The sequence below is a fragment of the Hypanus sabinus genome, chromosome 3, assembly GCF_030144855.1.
Source record: "Hypanus sabinus isolate sHypSab1 chromosome 3, sHypSab1.hap1, whole genome shotgun sequence".
Lineage (NCBI taxonomy): Eukaryota > Metazoa > Chordata > Chondrichthyes > Myliobatiformes > Dasyatidae > Hypanus > Hypanus sabinus.
In genome coordinates, this window is record NC_082708.1 from 55,176,650 (window position 1) to 55,197,372 (window position 20,723).

The 20,723-nt window shown below is 41.4% G+C and overlaps 1 protein-coding gene across 2 annotated transcripts in view; it reads right to left on the minus strand.

Moving 5' to 3' along the window:
• gpr45 (G protein-coupled receptor 45) overlaps nt 1-18,445 on the minus strand; it is a 53,880-nt gene extending 35,435 nt beyond the window's left edge. The window contains exon 1 of one of the 2 annotated variants that reach the window (XM_059963315.1): nt 18,424-18,445. The gene's annotated coding sequence lies outside the window, so the exon portion shown is untranslated. Of the gene's footprint in view, nt 1-17,798; nt 18,264-18,423 lie in introns of those variants that run through there. The other variant, XM_059963313.1, reaches the window with a different exon arrangement.
• Nucleotides 18,446-20,723: the final 2,278 nt, after the last annotated feature.

Sequence of the window (20,723 nt, forward strand, 5' to 3'; positions counted from 1 at the left end):
GATTCACTATCATTAACTTCTACGTGGGTGAAGGTAATGTCTAACAATGAGACTCAGTGTGGGAGTTGGAGCCACTCAGGTGATGATTTGTTCACTTAGGTCACTGTCAGTGATTGTGCTGAATGCAAAGACACTTCCACCTCCTCCCTGAATCAGAGATTTAATAACAGGCAAGAAATTGCCGTTTGATAGTAACATAGTTTGATAGTAAATGCCTGTCTACCAAACTACTCTTAATGCATACTAAAAATGAAATTCTTTGCAAAGTTTATCTATTAAACTACTCCTTAATGCAGACAAAAAATTCCTAAGTTTGTCTCCACTTTTTTCCCCATTTCTGATGAGTTGGCACCTCCGTTGGATAGAGAATATGAGGAAATGGTGAAACACAGCAATACCACAGATGATCAAAATAAAAATATGCTGTAAGTACTTAGCAGTTCTACACAAGTAAATACCATATGGACATTTTAATACTCCATTTAAAAATAATTATCAATATTTCATCTTGTCATAAGTCAAGATAAAAATAATCCTCGATTAATATTGGATTAGTGTAAATGAGACTTTAATAAGACCATAGGACCATAAGATATAGGAACAGAATTAGGCCATTTGGCCCATCGAGTCTGCTCCACCATTTCATCATGGCTGATTCATTTTCCCTCTCAGCTTCAGTCTCCCGCCTTTTCCCTGTACACCTTCATGCCCCAGCTAACCAAGAATCTATCAACTTCTTTCTTAAAAGTATAGAAAAACAGCTCCCACAGCTGCCTGTGGCAAAGCATTCCACAGATTCGCCATTCTCTGGCTAAATAAATTCTTCCCCACCTCTGTTCTAAAAGGATGCCCCTCTATTTTGAGGCTGTGTCCTCTGGTCTTAGACTTTTCCACCACAGGAATGATCCTCATCAGATCCACTCTACCAAGACCTTTCAACGTTCGACTGGTTTCAGTGAGGTCACCCCTCATTCTTCTGAATTCCAGTAATGGTCAGTGTTGAGGGATGCATCTCCATGCTCTATCTATGACTGAAGGTAAAGGTAAATGCATTTGAATTGTATAAATATTGATATTCAGGCAGAACTGGGTATCTGAAAAGGAAAAAAAAATAATCCTGAAAGTTAACGTACAGGTTCAACACATAAATTGGGAGGCAGATGGGATGCTGGAGGCACAGAAAAAATTGTGGAGTGCCAGAAGCTCGGACAAAAAAAAAACAACGAACTGCAGGTAGAACAGCGTTGGTGAGAAGGAAGGAATTGTGGACACTTCAGGTTGGTGTTGGGTCCTTCATTGTCTGTCATCTACATTAATGATAAGGATGATAATGAAGTAAACTGGATCAGCAAATCTATGGATGACACCTAGATAGGGTGCATAGTGAACAGCGAGGAAGGCTATCAAAGATTGCAGCAGGATCTGGACCAGCTGGAAAAAATGGTAGATGGAATTTAATGGAGATGTGTGAGATGTTGCATTTTGTGAGGACAGGGCTTACAAGGTGAGCGGTAGGATATTAAGGAGTGTGGTACAACAGAGGAAAATGGGAATGCAGATCCATAATTCCTTGAAAGTGGTGAAACAGGTCGAGAGGATCGTAAAGAGAGCTTTTTGGCACATTGACTTTCTTAAATCAAAGTACTGAGTACAGGAAATGGGATGTTATGTTAAAGTTGTATAAGGAATTGGTGAGGCCTATTTTGAAGTATGGTGTACAGTTCTGGTCCATAGGACCATAAGACAGGAGCAGAATTAGGCCATCGAGTATGCTCCACCATTTCATCATGGCTGATCCACTTTCCTCTCAACCCTATTCTCCTGCCTTCTCCCCATAATCTTTCATGGCCTAGTCAAGAGCCTATCAACTTCTACCTTAAATCCATCCAATGACCTGGCCACCTACCCTCAGAAAAAATATCAATAAGATTGAAAAAGTGCAGCGAACTTGTACAAAGATGTTGTCAGGAGTTATAGGGAATGGTTGAATAAGTTAACAAATTATTCTCCAGAGCATAGGAGAATGAGGGGAGATTTGATAGAGGTATGCAAAATTACAAGGGATATAGATAGGATAAATGTAAGCAGGCTTTTCTCACTGAAGCTTTGTGAGATTACAAGTAGTGGCGCATGCAGGTTTAATTTCAACTTTTAAGAGATATTTGGACAGGTACATGGATGGGAGGGGTATGGAGGGCTGTGATCCAGGTGTATGTTTATGGGACGAGGCAGATTAATAGTTTGGCACAGACTAGATGGGGCAAAAGTGCAGTGGTGTTCTATGACTGAATTACTCTACGTCAAGATCCTGCATAAGATTGTGACCTTTACTCAAAGTCTGATCGAAAATAATAAATGTAAAATCTTGCTATAACAGTATAGACCTCAATGATACCACATCTACAGCACTATTTGGAAGCCTGGTTTCATGTAAAGAAGGTCATACTTGCATTGACAGCTTGACAATGAAGGGTCTCCTGGTGGATTTTGGGAGGACTGAATAGATTGGATATTTTCTCTTTGGAGTTGAGAAGAATAAGAGGAGGTCGTACTGGAACAGAAGCTTCTGAGAGTGGAGAATGTTTTGGCAGGATTATGTTGTGAGAGTATTTCCCCAGTGGGGGAATACAAAACCAAAGGGCTAGTCTCCAAGGGCTAGATTGAGAAAGTTAATTTCCTCTCAGTGATTATGTAATGTTGGAATTCCCTGCAGAGAGAGCAGTGAATTGCAGTCATTAATTATAATCAGTGTAGAAATACAGAGTTTTTAGTGACTATAACAGAATTAAAGGTTATAAAATCAGATGGGAAAGCATTCAAGCCAAAATCAGATTAGCTATAATCTTATTGATTGACAGGGAAAGCACAGGCAGCTATATTATCTACTCATTCTCTTAGAGGATTCCAAGATAAACACAAGTGGAAAAGCCACAGATTCTTTATTAACAATTATTTACTGTGAAAAGGACCCAGTCTTTACTTCAGTCTCCAAGGATTAATTAAAAGTGAGAAAAATTAAAAAGAAATAACATTTTTAATTCTCTGAGGGCATTTTAACTGAGGTTTTTGCTGTAGAGCCTTACTTAACACGGAAACTTTGGGAAATTCTTGAGCTTAAATAATTAATAACAGATGACATTAAAATGCACATCATCTGAGCCAAGCTAGAAATCAAAACCATTAGGTGGCCTAGTAGAGTTAGCTTTGTTGTTTTTTTTAAAACAAAGGCTTGCCCCTGAAAATTTCATAAGGCACTAGAAATGTGGCATTAATAAAGTATGTGGTCATAATGAGTCCCAGCCACCTCACCCCATGTCACATTGTAAAAGGCAACAAACCTCCCACTGTTGGTACCCCAAACCAGACTCAAGGCCTCTCTGTTAATTTTTTACTGTTGTGGGATAACATCTTTCCTGAGAAGTGAGGGGGGAGGTGTCATCATTCTGATTGGCAGGTGAGAATTATGGCTGTGAAATAATCTCAGGTCCTGGGGCCTTCTCTATGGTGGTTGTAGGAGTTGATTCTAGGACTGCAGGAAGTTGTTCTGACTACTCTGAACACCTTTCTTCTGGACATGCTGGTATCCTGAACAGTGCATGGCAAGCTGCTCGATCTGCAGAACTATCGCAGGCCACCAGACAAAGCTTCGAGCCACTGCGTTCATCATGACCATGCTTACAGGACCAGCAAATACTATAGCTTCTCCAGCACATTGGCTTTTAACTTGGAAGATTAAAACAACTCTCAATCCACATGTAAGGTGACCCCTCCCCACACCATCAAGGGCAAGTTTATCCTGGTGCTGGTAAAAATAGGGGAATTGGAATTCTGGAACTTCTGTTGCAAATTCCATTTTGGGTTGCCATGTAGACCCAAGACAATGTTGAGTCTTCTGGTTTTCCTTTTGACCATCACTGCCATAATAGGGAGACATTTGATTTGCACAAGGGAGAATACATCCAAAGGAACATCCTTCTATTGTAAATTGTTCAGGTATTTCCTCTTCCAAAGGTAAATTGGACAATCCATCAGCACTTCCATAATTAATTGACCTCTTGAATTTGATCTTCTAAACATGTCCTCCAAGAAATAGAGCCCACCTCTGCATCTGTGCTCCTGCTGTTAGTAGAACACCCTTCTGTGGATCGATTAGGCTAGGGATAAATCAAGGATTGTTGGGCAGGATAGTTCAAAGGGCCTGTTCTGTGCTGTATTGCAATTAAAAAAATATATAAAGGACACCAGCGGCTGATGGTCAGTAATGAGGGTAAACTCTCATACAAGTATTGGTTGAAACACTTTATATCCCAAACTAGACTTAAGGCCCCTGTCAATCTGTGCATAATTTTTCTCTCTGTAGTGGTAAAGGATAGTGATGCAAAGGCTATAGGATGTTCATTTCCATCACTCATAACATTTGACATGACTGCACCTGTACCGTAAAGCAAGACATCACAGGCAAGCTTCACTGGACGAGGTGGATCATAATACATGAGTACAAAGTCTGACGTCACCATTTCCCTTACCTTTGTAAAGCCACCTCACACTGTTTTGTCCATTGCCCTTTCTTCCCGATCTGTAGTAATGAGTTCAAAGGCTGGAACACAGTAGCCAGGTTTGGCAGGAACCTGTTATAGTAGTTGACCAATCCTTAACAGGACCACAAATGTGACAAGTTTTTTGGCTTTGGTGGATCCACCAATGCTTGAATTTTCTCAGCACACTTGTATAATGCTTGTGCCTCAATGGTGGGACTACAGTAAATGAAGCTTGGTTTAAAGAATTCATGCTTGATGTGTCCTGCTCTGAGCCCATAATCTGCCTCGAGAATCGGGAGGCATTTCTTTCCATTCTCACTGCTAACAATAATGTGATCAGATAACACAAGGTACCTGGGTGCCATCAATCCAGTACTGTCAGTAAATCAAAACCCTATGCCCAGCGTAAAGGATACCTTTGCCAAACTTTCTGGAGGGAAACACTTTAGCAAAGTGAATTTATCTGAGGCTAACGTACAGATGCAACACCTGGTCCATAGCTTCCCACCAGGTGCAGACGTTACTCCAAAAATAAGATTATTATAGTGTTAAAACCCTTTGTGAGTGTTTATGGTGAGAAGCATCTTCTTCCATCTCCATCTGTAGGTAAGCCTTAAATATAGTCCACTTTGCTGAAGTTTTCCCTCCAGAAAGCTTGGCAAAGATGTTCTCTATCCTGGGCACAGGATATTGATTTACTGTTAATACAGGATTTATGGTGATCTTAAAATCATCATATATCCTGACAGCCCTATCCTTCTTGGCTACTGAGACCACAAGCATTGCTCACCCGCTTAACCTTGGAAAGAATCCCTTCAGCCTCCATGCGACCTAGCTCACTGACTATATTATCACACATGGTATAAAGAACCAGGTGGACTTTGTAACACTTGGGTGCGGCATTTTCATTTTACACCATTTTAACATTGATATGTTTAAGTTTTCCTATGCCATGCTTGAACACTGCTCTGGCATCACCCAGTACCTTTCTTAATTTGCTTTAATTTGATTCAATTGCAGAGGAGATGGCATGCAAATTGTCAAAGGATCACCAATCAAATTGTAGCTGTCTCAGCCAATCATGGCCCCACAATATTGTCCCCCTGTTTTTACCTCACAATAGATATCTACAAGCTTCAGTTCAGTTTCTTTGAAATGCTGTTCAGACCAATTTTGTGGAATGATGGAAACAGCCACCATTCACTTCTGGTGCAAGCCATATTGCTTGTCTATTGTTAGTTTTTGCTTGTAAGTCTCAAGGCTACCTAGTCCTGTGTCACTCTCATCATTATCAGATTTTTCATTAACACCATGTCGATTAGTGCCCCTTTTGAAACTGCAACTTGACTTTTTTCTCTTCTATGTGCAGTCCATTTATTTTTGTTTGCCTGACATATTCTTTGTATGTGTCATACATTGTTACATTTTCTGTGAGTATCATTTTCAAATCTGCATTGGACTGGTGTATGCAAACCTCTGCTACAATGATAACAAAATCTGTCTGGCCAGGCAGGTTTCTGTTTAGACACTGCAATTTTGTTCAAGATCAATTTCATCCCTGACTGCAACTCAACTGTGTCTCTGGTTGCTGTTTCAATTGATACAGCAATTTAAAATTCTATTTTAAATGTAGGTAATGCTTCAATGAGAAGCTGTTTTTGAATGCTTTCTTGTAAGATCCCATTAACTAAGCTATCTTTCAGTGCATCATTACGCCAATCACTGAACTGGCAATGCTTAGATGATTTTTTCAGTTCAGCCACACAAGGTGAAATGTACTCCACTTCCTTTTGATTTCACTTATGCAACCTAAAGCATTCTGCAATTAACAATGGTTTTGGTTCTCAGTGTTCCTGCATTATTTTCATGATATCAGGAAAGCTCTTTTCAGTTGGTTTGATTGGAGCCAACAGACTTCTAGACAAGTCCACATGAAATCAAGTCCATATAATCCCACCTAGTTGGTGACTACAGCAGATGCTGGAGGAGCACCATGTGGTTAATCATATCAAAACCACAGGCAAGCTGGAAAAGGTGAAGAGGAACTTGGGTTACAATAACAAAAGAATTTATCAGCAACCAATGGGAAAGTTAATATACAGTGGCATGGAAACTCAGTTCCATGGGTTTAGATCTAGAGTTTTGGGTAACATGGTAGAAATGGTTGAAACTAGTATATGATGGAATACTTGACCACTCAGGAGCCAGCTGGAAGTTAGACTGCTGGTGCAAGTCAAGAGTAATATTGAATGATAAGCACAGTATCAGAAATTCAAATACACAAGATATTAAGGCTCCAGGAACCAAAGGGGGGGGGTGGGGGGGGTGGGGAAGATGCATCTGGCATGAACACTGAGTCCTGACAACAGGGAACAATGAGATCTGTTAGACTTGCATTCAGATAATTGACACCTCTTGGAAAAGGTTGATCATGCACTGACTGTGTCATGCAAAGTTGTTTGCCTGCTGGTATAAATATGGGCTATGTGTTGCCTTTATGGCAGTTATTTAGTTTATAATATTTTCGCTTAGTAATTCGTTTGTTAGCATTTTAGTTAAAGTTAGGATTGTTTAAAGTAAATTCGTTGTCTGTGATATATTGCGGCATGCGATGACATCACATCCGGTTTCGCCGCATCTTGTGGAAAAATACCGGTTTGGAGAAACGGGAAGGTGGGGGCCACACACGTGCGAGTACAGCGTAAGAAAGGTTGTCTTTCTACGCACTAGGAACATAGTGAAAGCAACGCTGTAAGTTATGAGATAATCGATATGTTGAATTAAAATGTTAACGCCGATCCTGTTAAAAGTAACGACGGTCGATAAGGTTTATGTTTTCGTTAGTTAAAGAGTTGCGGATAGTTTGCGTTGAAGTGTACTTAAAGCAGTCAATGGCATAGGTAGATTCTCAAAGTATGCTGCACTTTAATGTAATGTAGTAGTTGTAGTTTTACTTTTGCAAGTATTTACGATGTAAATGTAATATCAAGAAGGAAACAAATGCTGTACAAATCTTGTATTGTTTTATCAACAGTTTTCACCATACATTAATGTGGAAGAGTGAACAGTAAATGGTTAATCTTCCTGTGATCCTGTCTTCATTGACAACGGTTTATCTGGGTGTTTAGTTCGGTGTTCCGTTACACCCGAGCGACAACACTACAGACTATGTAGAACTTTTAAAAAAATCAGAACTCTGGCAGTGGTGGACACTGCTGCAGATTCCATTATATCATGTTAATAAACTCTTGAAACAAAACTCGAAGTCGCTCTGGCCTTCTTAGTTAGTATTTCCACAACAAGTAATATTGCCATGAAGTTGGGAATCTACCTGTTGGAAAGACTGAAGAGCAAATAGGAATTACAAGAATAGAGAGATGTTTGTTTTGAGAAGGGTGATGAAAGAAAACAGAAAAATAGGAGCAGGATACCGTTTAGTTCTTAAAGACTGTTCTGCCATTTAATAACAATTGATTTATAGAACACTTTTCATTCAAATGATGTAGTTTGAAGTGCTTTACAATGGGATAAAGTGCAAACATAAAAATAAAAGACAAAATAATACAAAGTTAGAAAAAATAGGATAGGTATATGAACAGGAAAGGAATGGAGGGTTATGGGCTGAGTGCAGGACGGTGGGACTAGGTGAGAGTAAGCATTCAGCACAGACTAGAAGGGCCGAGATGGCTGGTTTCCGTGCTGTAATTGTTATATGTTATATATGGTTATAAATAAATAGGTTTTGAGCTGGTATTTAAAAGTATCAACTGAGTCTGCATCCTTTTCAATTTAGGTAATGATTTTCACAGCTTAGGAGTATTGTTAAAATAAAATGTCCTGCCTATTTTCCTTTGAGGGAGATTGGGTAACTTTGAGAGATGGATGGAAGAGTTTGACCTGACCTGAGAGATTGAACAAGATTATAAAACAAAAGCAATTCTGTTATGTACTCTGGTCCCAGACTATTGGGAGCTTTAAAAACATGTAAAATAACTTTAACATCAAAACAGGAAGCCAATGTGGAGTAGTTAGGATGGGTGATATGCTCCCTCATCCTGGTTTTAGTTAAAAGTCTAGAAGTGGTGTTATGAATGAGTTGAAGTTTATCAATAGATTCCTTCGGAAGGCCAATGAAAAGTGTGTTGCAGTAGCCAATCTATGCAATATAAAGGTGTGAATTAGTATTGTAGCATCATTATATGACAGAAGCAGAAATACTTCTGCAATATTTAAGTATAGAAATGTTGCTCTGGTCACTTTCTTTACATGGGATTTAAAGCCGAAATCTGAATCAAGGATAATACCCAGGCTTGTTAGTTCTGATTTTACAAGGGGAGCCAAGTTTGCCAGTTTATGAAAAAGTTCTTTTGGTTTTGAGAGCAACTAAAAGCATTTCAGTTTTATCATGATTTAGTTTTGTTCATCCATTTGTCTACTGCAGCCATACAAGAAGTCAGGAAAGATAGGGTGTTATCATTGTCAGACTTGACAGATATACAGTTGTCTGTCATCTGCATCGTTTAAGCTCGCTAATGATGTTTCCTAAGGGAAGCATGTATTGGAGAAGAGTAGAGGTAGAAGACAGCTTCCCTGAGCACACCAAAAGGTACATCATATCTCTTAGAAAAATGGTTTTCAACACTGACAAAATACTTTCTCCATGAGACATATGAGCAAAACCAGTTAAAGGTGCCACCAGAGACATCTTTACAGCAATTTAATATAATTGTGGCTGATCTTCTACTTCCATACCACATTCCTATGCTCTTTCCCTGCACCCTATCATTACAATTGTGTCTTTCTAAATTTCGTAGCCATTCCTGAAATTACCATTCTTGGTACTCAGCTCTTTCTTGAGAGATAGCTAGACAAATCTAATACAGCTTACTATGCAACAGGCAAAGTTGTTTGTAACAGATCAAACACCTTTTTAATAATCTCGTATAATATTCCAATACAAAGCAAATAAAAAGCTAACCTTATTCTCAGATAAATGCAAATGTTTTATAAATATTAAATTGAAGAAACTAAGCTCCAGTGCAGAAATAAGTTTCAGTTTATTTGGAGAAGTAACAATGTGTGGGGAAGATAGCTGATTTTCACAGGTTACTTGTATACTATGCTTGTGCAAACTATACATTCTCTGCTGAGAAAAATGTCACATATTTTTTGCCAAGCTGCCATAAAATGCTGATGCAGCCTCTAATTCTTTAAAATTTATAAATAACTCAGGAGTATGATCAAAGAGCAATTCTGAATAAAAGTGAATACCATAAAATACTTTATATTATATCGGATTTCAGGAATGTTGTTTGTTTTACAATCATATTCCACAAATCAATTTGCTTTCAATTTTTTTATGGTAAAATAAGCAGCAAGTGAGAGCACAGCGTGAAACACTTATAAATTCTGCCAATTTTCTATGTTCTAGAAATAAATATGTTACAGCTGAGAATAATAAGAGTCACGAAGCTTTCAATTTTCGAGTAAATGGAGGGTGAATAGCTGTTAGGGACTGATAAAAGTGTTAAGATAATTTTAAATGTCTGTGGATGTGTTTTCACACACAATGCTGGAGGAACTCAGCAGATCAGGCAAAATGAACAAATGACATTTCGGGCCAAGACCCGAGGTCAATATCGACTATTCAGTTCCATCTATAGGTGCTGCCTGACCTGCTGAGTTCCTCCCACACGTTCTGTGTTTTCCCTCAAGATTTTCAGCATCTACAGAATCTTTTGTATCATCTTTTTTCCCCATTTTATGTTAATGTTTAAGATAGCTTTAATCATTTGTGAATACTTATTGTTGTTGATGCATATCAGTAAGTTTCATAGTTCTTTTAACAGTTGGCCATTGATTTTAAATATCACACCAATGACTGTATTCCTTTGCAACCTACTGAATTAGCAAGAATTAGCTAGATTCCCACACCCTTCACGCACCAGGTTTCTGCCTCTGGTGAAAGTGCTACCACTAATCTACTGCTGACACATCCAACTGATTTGATTTCACCCTCAATAAACTTTTCCTCTGCAGCTGGATCCTCGACTTCCTCATCAGGAGACCACAGTCACCATAGATCGGTAATAAGATCTCCTCCTCACTGACAATCAACAAATTCACATCAAAGGCTACGTGCTTAGCCCACTGCTCTACCTTACAGCAAGACTGTGTGGTAGGCACAGTTCAAGTGCCCTCTGTAAATTTACCACGACGTCACTGCTGTTGGCAGAATCTCAGACGACAAAGTGGACAGGAGTGAGATACAGCAGATCAGCTGGTAAAGTGGTGTCACAAAACAGCTTCACACTCAACATCAGTAGCACCATGGAATTGATTCTGGACTTCAGGAAGGGGAAGTTGGGAGAGTACACAGCAATCCTCATTGAGGGGTCAGTGGTGGAAAGGGTGAACGGCTTCAAGTTCATGGGCCCATCTTAGGCCTGACACATAGATGTAATCATGATGAAGGAATGCCAGTATCTCTAATTCATTTGGAGTTGAAGGAGATTTGGCATGTCGTCAAAGAGTCTTGCACATTCTTGCTGGGCATTTCTTTTTACAGATGTATGGTGGAGAGCATTCTGACTGGTTGCTTCAGCCTGGTAAAGAACCTCCAAGAGGTAGGATCACAAGAAGCTGCAGAGAGTTAGAGACTCAACTAACTCCATCATGGGCACAAACCTACTCACCATCAAGCATATCTTCAAGAGGTGATGCCTCAAGAAGGTGACATCTATCATTAAAGACCTATGGGGGAAGAAACCTGCAGAGCTACACTCACTATTTTAGGAAGTTTCTTCGCCTCCACATCAGATTTCTGAATGGTCCATGAACCCAACTTTTGAAGTATCTACTTATTTTTGTAACTTGCAGTAACTTTGTCTTGCTCTAAACTGCAGCTGCAAAACAAATTCATGCTGTGTCAGGAATAATAAACCTGATCCTGATTCAAATGTTTGATTATAAATTTTGATCGTTTATTTGTCTCATCTCCATAAACAATCCAATTTGCTGTTAACTTAGTTTAATAGCCTGTTTCTCCAAAATGTTTGGAGCATAAGACATAGGAGCAGGATATAGCCCATCGAGTCTGCTCTGCCATTCAATCATATTGATCCTTTTTTCTCCTCCTCAACCCCAGTTCCCAACCTACTCCCCATAACCTCTGGTGCCATGTCCAATCCAGAACCTATCAAGCTCTGCCTTAAATACACCAACGACCTGGCCTCCACAGCTGCATGTAGTAACAAATTCCACAAATTCACCACCTTTTGGCTAAAGAAATTTAGCCTCTCTATTTTGAAAGGGCACCCCTCTATCCTGAGGCTGTACCCTCTTGTCCTAGACTCTCCCACCATGGGAAACATTCTTTCCACATCTACTCTGTCTAGGCCTTTCAACATTCAAAAGATTTCAATGAAAATCTTTCATCCTCGTCATCCCCTCATCCTTCTGAATTTCAGCAAGTACAGACCCAGAGCGATCAAACGTTCCTCATATGATAACCCCTTCATTCTTGAATTATCCTTGTGAACCTCCTCTGGGCCCTCTCCAATGCCAGCACATCTAAGATGAGGGGCCCAAACTGTTCATGGTACTCAAGTGAAGTCTCACCAGTGCCTTATAAAGCCACAGCATCACATCACTGCTCTTATATTCAAGACCTCTTGAAATGAACGCTAACACACCTTGCCACCCAAGTCCCTCTGTATTTCAGATTCCTAGATTTTCCCCCCATTTAGAAAATTATCCGCACATTTATTTCTACAACCAAAGTGCATGACCATACATTTTCCAACATTGTATTTCATTTGCCACCTTCTTGCCCATTCTCTTAATCTGTCTATGTCCTTCTGCATCCTATTTCCTCAACACTACCTGCCCCTCAACCAATCTTCGTATCATATGCAAACTTGGCAACAAAGCCATCTATACCATCATCTAATTCATTGATATACAGCATAAAAAGAAGTGGTCCCAACACCAACCCCTGCAGAACACCACTAGTCACTGGCAGCCAACCAGAAAAGGATCATTTTCTTCCCACTCGCTGCCTCTTACCAATCAGCCAATGCTCTAACCATGACAGTAACTTTCCTGTAACTTTCCATGAGCTCTTAACATGATATGCAGCCTCATGTGTGGCACATTGTTAAAGGCGTTCTGAAAATCCAAATATACAACATCCCCTTTATCTATCCTACTTGTAATCTCAAAGAATTCCAACAGCTTTTTCCTGAAGGAAACCATGCTGACTTTGTCCAATCTTGTCCTGTGTCAGCAAGTACTCTATCACCTCATCCTTAACAATTGCCTCTAACATCTTTCCAACCACTGAGGTCAGACTAACTGGTCTATAATTTCCTTTCTGTTGCCTTCCTCCTTTCTTAAAGAGTGGAATGAGATTTGCAATTTTCCAGTCCTCTGGCACCATGCCAGAGTCCAATGATTTTTGAAAGATCACTTCTAATGCCATCACAATCTCTAACGCTACCTCTTTCAGAACCCTAGGAAGCAGTTCACCTGGTCCGGGTGACTTATGTAGCTTTAGGTCTCAGCTTTTTGAGCACCTTCTCCCTTGTAATAGTATTGCTCCCACTTCTCTTCCTTCACCCATTAGACACACTGCTAGTGTCCTCCACAGTTATGACGGATGCAAAATACTCATTTAGTTCACCAGCCATCTCCTTGTCCTCCATTATAATTTTTCCTGCCTCATTTTCTAACGGTCCTGTATCCACTCTCATTTCTCTTTTATTTTTAAACATACTTGGAAAAAACTTTTACTATCCACTTTGATATTATTTGCTAGCTTGCTTTCATATTTCATCTGTTCCCTTCTAACGATTAGTGATAAATATCCGTGTCAAATTTTCAAACATGAAGATGATTTTTTTCTTCAATGTCTATATTCTGATTAATGCAGTAAATGCATAAGATTGCTGCAGTAAAATAAATGTATTTTGTTTAACCACTACTGGATGCATTATTTCAAGCAGATTAAAAATGACAGAAGTCCCTTTCTAGATGAAATCACCTTACATGTCATCTATCTACTAAATTTAATGCCTGAATCATGTAGGAATTGCAGAGTGAACAGTACCTGGATGACCTCAGGTTTATCCCCGAAAACGAGGGTTTTCTGGACAGGACCTACAGTGAGGTCGTTACACTGAGGATACCGGAAGAGAGAAAGGGGGCGACGATGAGGAAGGAAAGGATGCTTGAAGTACCGGAGACCCCAGGGGATGTACCCCTCGTAAACAGATTCACTTTCTTGGAAGTTGTCAGGACAGAAGGTACTGCCGGTCTGAGAGGTGGACAGGTCTGGGAACCGAAAATTGGTGCAGAAGCAGAGCCTAGGAGTCAGATGTCAGGAAGAGCCGTGGTAGTAGGGGACTCCATAGTAAGAGGTACGGAAAGGGGTTTCTGCGGCACCAGGCGAGTTTTAAGGATGGTGTGTTGCCTCCCTGGTGCAAGGATCCAGGACATCACAGACCAATTGCAGGGAATCCTCAAGGGTGAAGGTGAACAGCCGGAAGTGGTAGTGCATGTCGGCACAAATGACATCGGAAAGAAGAGGAAGGACATTCTGCAGCGGGACTTCAGAGAACTCAGAAGAAGGCTGAAAAGCAGGACTTCCAGGGTGGTTATCTCTAGTTTGCTTCCAGTTCCTCATGCTGGAGAGGGCAGGGACAGGGAGATAATGGATCTGAATGTGTGGCTGAGGAACTGGTGCAGGAAGCAAGGATTTACATTTTTGGACCACTGGGATCTGTTTTGGGGTAGGGATGATTTGTACAAATAGGCACCTTAATAGGCGGGGGACCAACATTCTGGCAGACAGGTTTGCCACTGCAACACGGATGTGTTTAAACTAAGTAGTGGGGGGGGGGGGGGGGAGGGGATGAACTGGAAATATAAGAATGGAGTTAAAGGGAAAGTGAAAATAAGAAAAGTTAAAAAGGACAACAGAATCAATGGAGTAGAAAGCTCAAGAAGAGATCATACAGTATGGCCAAGTGAAATAGGAATTGATATGAAAGGAGAGGGGAGTACTGAATTAAAAGTATTATATATGAATGCACTAAGTATAAGGAATAAAATAAGTGAGCTTGAGGCTCATTTGGAAATTGGCAAGTACAATGTTGTGGGAATAACAGAGACATGGCTTCAAGCGGACAGGGCCTGGGAAATGAATATTCAAGGATACACATCTTATCGAAAGGACAGACTGACTGGCAGAGGGGGTGGGGGTGGCTCTGTTGGTGAGGAGGGACATAGAATCTGGGGATGTAGAGTCAGTATGGATAGAACTGAGAAATTCTAAGGGTAGAAAGACCCTAATGGGAGTTACCTACAGGCCCCCAAACAGCAGTCTGGATGTAGGGTGTAAGTTGAATGAAGAGTAAAACTTGGCATGTCGCAAAGGTAATGATACAGTTGTCATGGGGGATTTCAACATGCAGGTAGACTGGAAGAAGCAGAATGGTACTGGACCCCAAGAAAGGGAGTTTGTGGAGTGCCTCCAAGATGGATTCTTAGAGCAGCTTGTACTAGAGCCTACCAGGGAGAAGGCAATTCTAGATTTAGTGTTGTGCAATGAACCAGATTTGATCAGGGACCTCGAGGTAAAGGAACCATTAGGAGGTAGTGACCATAATATGGTATGTTTTAACCTACAATTTGAGAAGGAGAAGGGAAAAATCAGATGTGTCAGTATTACAGTTGAACAAAGGGAACTATGAAGCTATGAGGGAGGAGCTGGCCAAAGTTCAATGGAACAATACCCCAGCAGGGAAGACAGTGGAACAACAATGGCAGGTATTTCTGGGAACAATGCAGAAGGTGCAGGATTGGTTCATTACAAAGAGGGAGAAAGAGCCTAAGGGGAGTAAGGGGTGGCCGTGGCTGACGAGGGAAGTAAAGGGCAATATATAAATAAAGGAGAAGAAGTATAACATAGCAAAGATGAGCAGGCAACCAGAGGACTGGGAAGCTTTTAAAGAGCAACAGAAGATAACAAAAAAGGCAATACGCCAAGAAAAAATGAGGTACGAAGGTAAACTAGCCAAGAATATAAGGGGGGATAGTAAAAGCTTCTTTAGGTATGTGAATAGCAAAAAAATAGTTAAGACCAAAATTGGGCCATTGAAGACAGAAACAGGTGAATTTATTATGGGGAACAAGGAAATGGCAGACGAATTGAACAGGTACTTTGGATCTGTCTTCACTAGGGAAGACACAAACAATCTCCCAGATGTAATAGTGGCCAAAGGAACTAGGGTAAAGGATGAACTGAAGAAAATATCTATTAGGCAAGAAACGGTGTTGGATAGACTGTTGAGTCTGAAGGCTGATAAGTCCCTGGGACCTGATGGTCTGCATCCCAGGGTACTTAAAGAGGTGACTCTAGAAATCGTGGATGCATTGGTAATCATTTTCCAGTGTTCTATAGATTCAGGAACAGTTCCTGCTGATTGGAGGGTGGCTAATGTTGTCCCACTTTTCAAGAAAGGAGGGAGAGAGAAAATAGGGAACTATAGACTGGTTAGCCTGACGTCAGTGGTGGGAAAGATGCTGGAGTCAATTATAAAAGAGGAAATTATGACACATTTGGATAGCAGTAGAAGGATCAGTCCAAGTCAGCATGGATTTATGAAGGGTAAATCATGCTTGACTAATCTTCTGGAGTTTTTTGAGGATGTAACTATGAAAATGGACAAGGGAGAGCCAGTGAATGTAGTGTACCTGGACTTCCAGAAAGCTTTTGCTAAAGTCACATAGGAGATTAGTGGGCAAAATTAGGGCACATGGTATTGGGAGCAGAGTACTGACATGGATTGAAAATTGGCTGGCTGACAGGAAAGAAAGAGTAGTGATTAACGGGTCCCTTTTGGAATGGCAGGCTGTGACCAGTGGGGTAAGCAAGGTTCGGTGCTAGGACCGCAGCTGTTTACGATATACATTAATAATTTAGATGAAGGGATTAAAAGTAACATTAGCAAAGCTAATTAGCATTAGCAATGTGACACAAAGCTGGGTGGCTGTGTGAAATGTCAGGAGGATGTTATGAGAATGCAGGGTGACTTGGACAGGTTGGGTGAGTGGGCAAATGTATGGCAGATGCAGTTTAATGTGGATAAATGTGAGGTTATCCACTTTGGTGGTAAGAACAGGAAGGCAGATTACTATCTAAATGGAGTCAAGTTAGGAAAAGGGGAAGTACAACAAGATCTAGGTGTTCTTGTACATCAGTCAATGAAAGCAAGCATGCAGGTACAGCAGGCAGTGAAGAAAGCTAATGGCATGCTGGCTTTTATAACAAGAGGAATTGAGTATAGGAGTAAAGAGGTCCTTCTGCAGCTGTACAGGGCCCCGGTGAGACCTCACCCGGAGTATTGTGTGCAGTTTTGGTCTCCAAATTTGAGGAAGGACATTCTTGCTATTGAGGGAGTGCAGTGTAGGTTCACCAGGTTAATTCCCGGAATGGCAGGACTGTCATATGTTGAAAGATTGGAGCAACTGGGCTTGTATACACTGGAATTTAGAAGGATGAGAGGGGATCTGATTGAAACATATAAGATTATTAAGGGATTGGACACACTGGAGGTAGGAAGCATATTCCTGCTGATGGGTGAGTCCAGAACTAGAGGCCACAGTTTAAGAATAAGGGGTAGGCCATTTAGAACAGAGATGCAGAAAAACTTTTTCACCCAGAGAGTGGTGGATATATGGAATGCTCTGCCACAGAAGGCAGTGAAGGCCAAGTCTCTGGATGCATTCAAGAGAGAGTTCGATAGAGCTCTTATCGATAGCAGGGTCAAGGGATATGGGGAGAGGGCAGGAACGGGGTACTGATTGTGTATGATCAGCCATGATCACAGGGAATGACGGTGCTGGCTAGAAGGGCCGAATGGCCTACTCCTGCACCTACTATTGTCTATTACTCTGACCATGACCACGACAGGAGGATGTGCCGACCTCCAAACGAATTTCTATTCAGAGTGTTAAATTTTACTTCACGTAGAGATTATTGGTAATGCAAGTATTATATTAGCGCAGGTTAAATGATACAAGTTGCAGCGATAGAAGATAAATCTACAAATATTCCTCGGCACAGACAATACCTTCAGTTACTAGTACTGGGACAAGCAGTTTAGTGTTAGACTAAAACTGCTTTGAGTAATTGCTCCGATCTCTATTTTGTTTTCCGAAACAACTCTACACTAATTCGGTATCTTAAATGCTTACCGACGAAGCCGCATGCGAGCTCCAGGTTTTACCGCCTCTCACGCCGTTCACCTTACCCTCCCCTCTTCAGGAAGTATCCAATCTATCGATGTGCGGTAACTCGGGAGAAGGTCCAACATGCATTACCAACTCACCGAGCGTCTGAACATCAATCAGTTACAAACCATCGACCTTCACTCTCCCTCACCATCGCCAGGGGAATCCAAATTTTAAAAAAACACAACTGTGTTACCGCAGCGGTGCAGAAACAAGCCTCAGCAACGGAAGCTGAAATGTGCGCAGCGTGAGTGTGGATACGATGAATGCGGATGGTCCACTGGGTTTGCCTGAGTGAGGGCAGGAGGCGTCTCATCGAAGCAGCGGGCCAGTCTCCCAAGTACGGCAGGCGCCCTCTGGTTCCGCAGCGTGCACGGTGACCGGGAGAAGGCTCAGCAGCCTCAGGCAGCTAAACTGTCCGACGGCTAAAAGGCGGGCTGCACTAAGTTTGGGGTGGGGGTGGGGGTGTGGGGGGGGTGGTTATTGACGGTGAGCGCAGAAAATAAACCGTTTCATTATTTTCACCTGATACAAGGACTCCAGGTTGAAAAGCTGAGAGACAAGAAATTTCACAGAGCGGGTTACATACCAGTGGCAATTTAAATTGCAGCAACCGAACTTCTTAAAGAAAGTACAATATTGAGGCGGGTGGAAATCAGAACGTGGAGCAAGCAGCAGCCGTGAGGGAACCTGCGGAATGACCTTTCACCAGAACTGTGACGGCTTTTAAAGAGGACAAAGCCCTTTGATAAAGATGAAGGAGAATTTTAATTATAAAAGTTGGCAAAAATCTGTTTAGAGGAGGTGCAAATGGAAACAACGTTCAGTATATGGGCAAATTTGGTATTAGTTAGGATCTGACGCAATTACTATTGAAAAAGATGTTCAAGTGATAGGTCCTCATGTTTTTGTTGAGCATGGAGAGAATAGTGCAGTGTAGGAAGCCTGTAATGAAGAAATCCAAGTGAGGAAAGCAAGGAAAATCTCAGTGAGCTAAACAAATGATTAATCTCCTTAATTTGTAGACAGAAAGCAGAATACATTAAATCAAAGTAACCAAGTGGAAATAGTCTACTTTTGTTCTGAAAGGAAATATATTTGATTACATTCAGTAACCTTGCAACGGACTTGGTCTATCATCCACAATTATCTTTCCCCTTGCCATGGAAGGCAGAAGATAATAGAGCAAGTGTTACATCTACTGCACTTCCAGGACAGGAGGAGAGTTTCTGGGGAGATAGAGAGAAGCAGCTGCTGTAGAGGTATGGCCCCTACAGAATGCAGAATGGAGCTGTTTGTGAATGTGTCGATGAATGCTCTGCCATTTGATGGTTACACAATGACTGGAAGGAATGAGGGAGGATTCTGGAGGGAAAGAAAAGGGATTTAAGCAGAAATAGGCTGGTCAGGGACTACACCTGCAGCATGCTATCACCCACACCAGACCCCTACAATTCGCCTACCGACAGAACGACAGATGATGCAATAGCCGCAGCTCTTCACACCGTCCTTGCACATCTAGAGAAGAAGGATACTTATGTGAGAATGCTGCTCTTGGACTACAGTTCAGCATTCAACGCCATAAATCCCTCCAGGCTCGACAAGAAGCTCAGAGACCTTGGCCTTCACCCTACCTTGTGTAGCTGGATCCTGGACTTCCTGTCAGATCACTAGCAAGTGGTAAGAATGGGCTCCCTCTCCTCTGCCCCTCTGATCCTCAACACAGATGCCCCTCAAAGTTGTGTCCCAAGCCCCCTCCTATACCCTCTGTATACCCATGACTGTGTCACCACCCACAGCTCCAATCTGCTAATAAAATTTGCTGACAACACCACACTGATTGGCCTAACCTCAAATAATAATGGAACAGCCTACAGGGAAGAAGTCATCACCCTGAGACAGTGGTGTTAAGAAAACAACTTCTCCCTCAATGTTGCAAAAACAAAGGTGCTGGTTGTGAATTACAGGAGAAATGGAAATGGGCTAGCCCCTATTGACATCAATTGATCTGGGTTTGAGAGGGTGAACAGCTTTAAGTTCCTCAGCATAAACCTCACTGAGAATCTCACGTGGTCTGTACACACTGGCTGTGTGGTGAAAAAGGCACAACAGCACCTCTTTCACCTCAGAAGGTGGAAGAAGTTTGGTATTGCCCCCAAATCCTAAGAACTTTCTTAAGGGGCACAATTGAGAGCATTCTGACTGGCTGCACCTCTGCCTGGTATGGGAACTGTACTTCCCTTAATCGCAGGACCCTGCAGAGAGTGGTGCAGACAGACAACGCATCTGTAGATGTGAACTTCCCACTATTCTGGACATTTACAGAGACAGGTGTGTAAAAAGGGCCGAAAGGATCACTAGGGACCAGAATCACCCAGACAACAAACTGTTCCAGCTGCTACCATCCGGGAAATGGTACTGTAGCATAAAAGCCAGGACCAACAGGCTCTGGGACAGTTTCTTCCAGCAGGCCATCAGATTGATTAACTCATGCTGTCACAACTGTATTTCTATGTTGTATTGACTATCCTGTTGTACATATTATTTATTATTACTGTAAATTGCACATTTGGACAGAGATATTTACTCCTCATGTAAGTAAAAAAAGTCAATTCAATCGAATGTAAAGTAGAATGGATGTGAATGAAGGCTTTGTCCTCCACAGTGAATAGCTCGCAGTTGAGGAAGGTGATATCATGAGAATAGATGAGAGACAGTTTGAGAAACTGAAATGTTATCAAGGAATCCACGGGATGTAGATGGGGTTATATCTTTGGAAATGGAAATAGACGGTTCAAGAAAGGTAGGGAAGAATCCAAGGTGGATCATGAGAAGTCAGGAGTGGAAATTGGAGGATGGTTAATGATATTCCCCTAAATATGCTTCAGT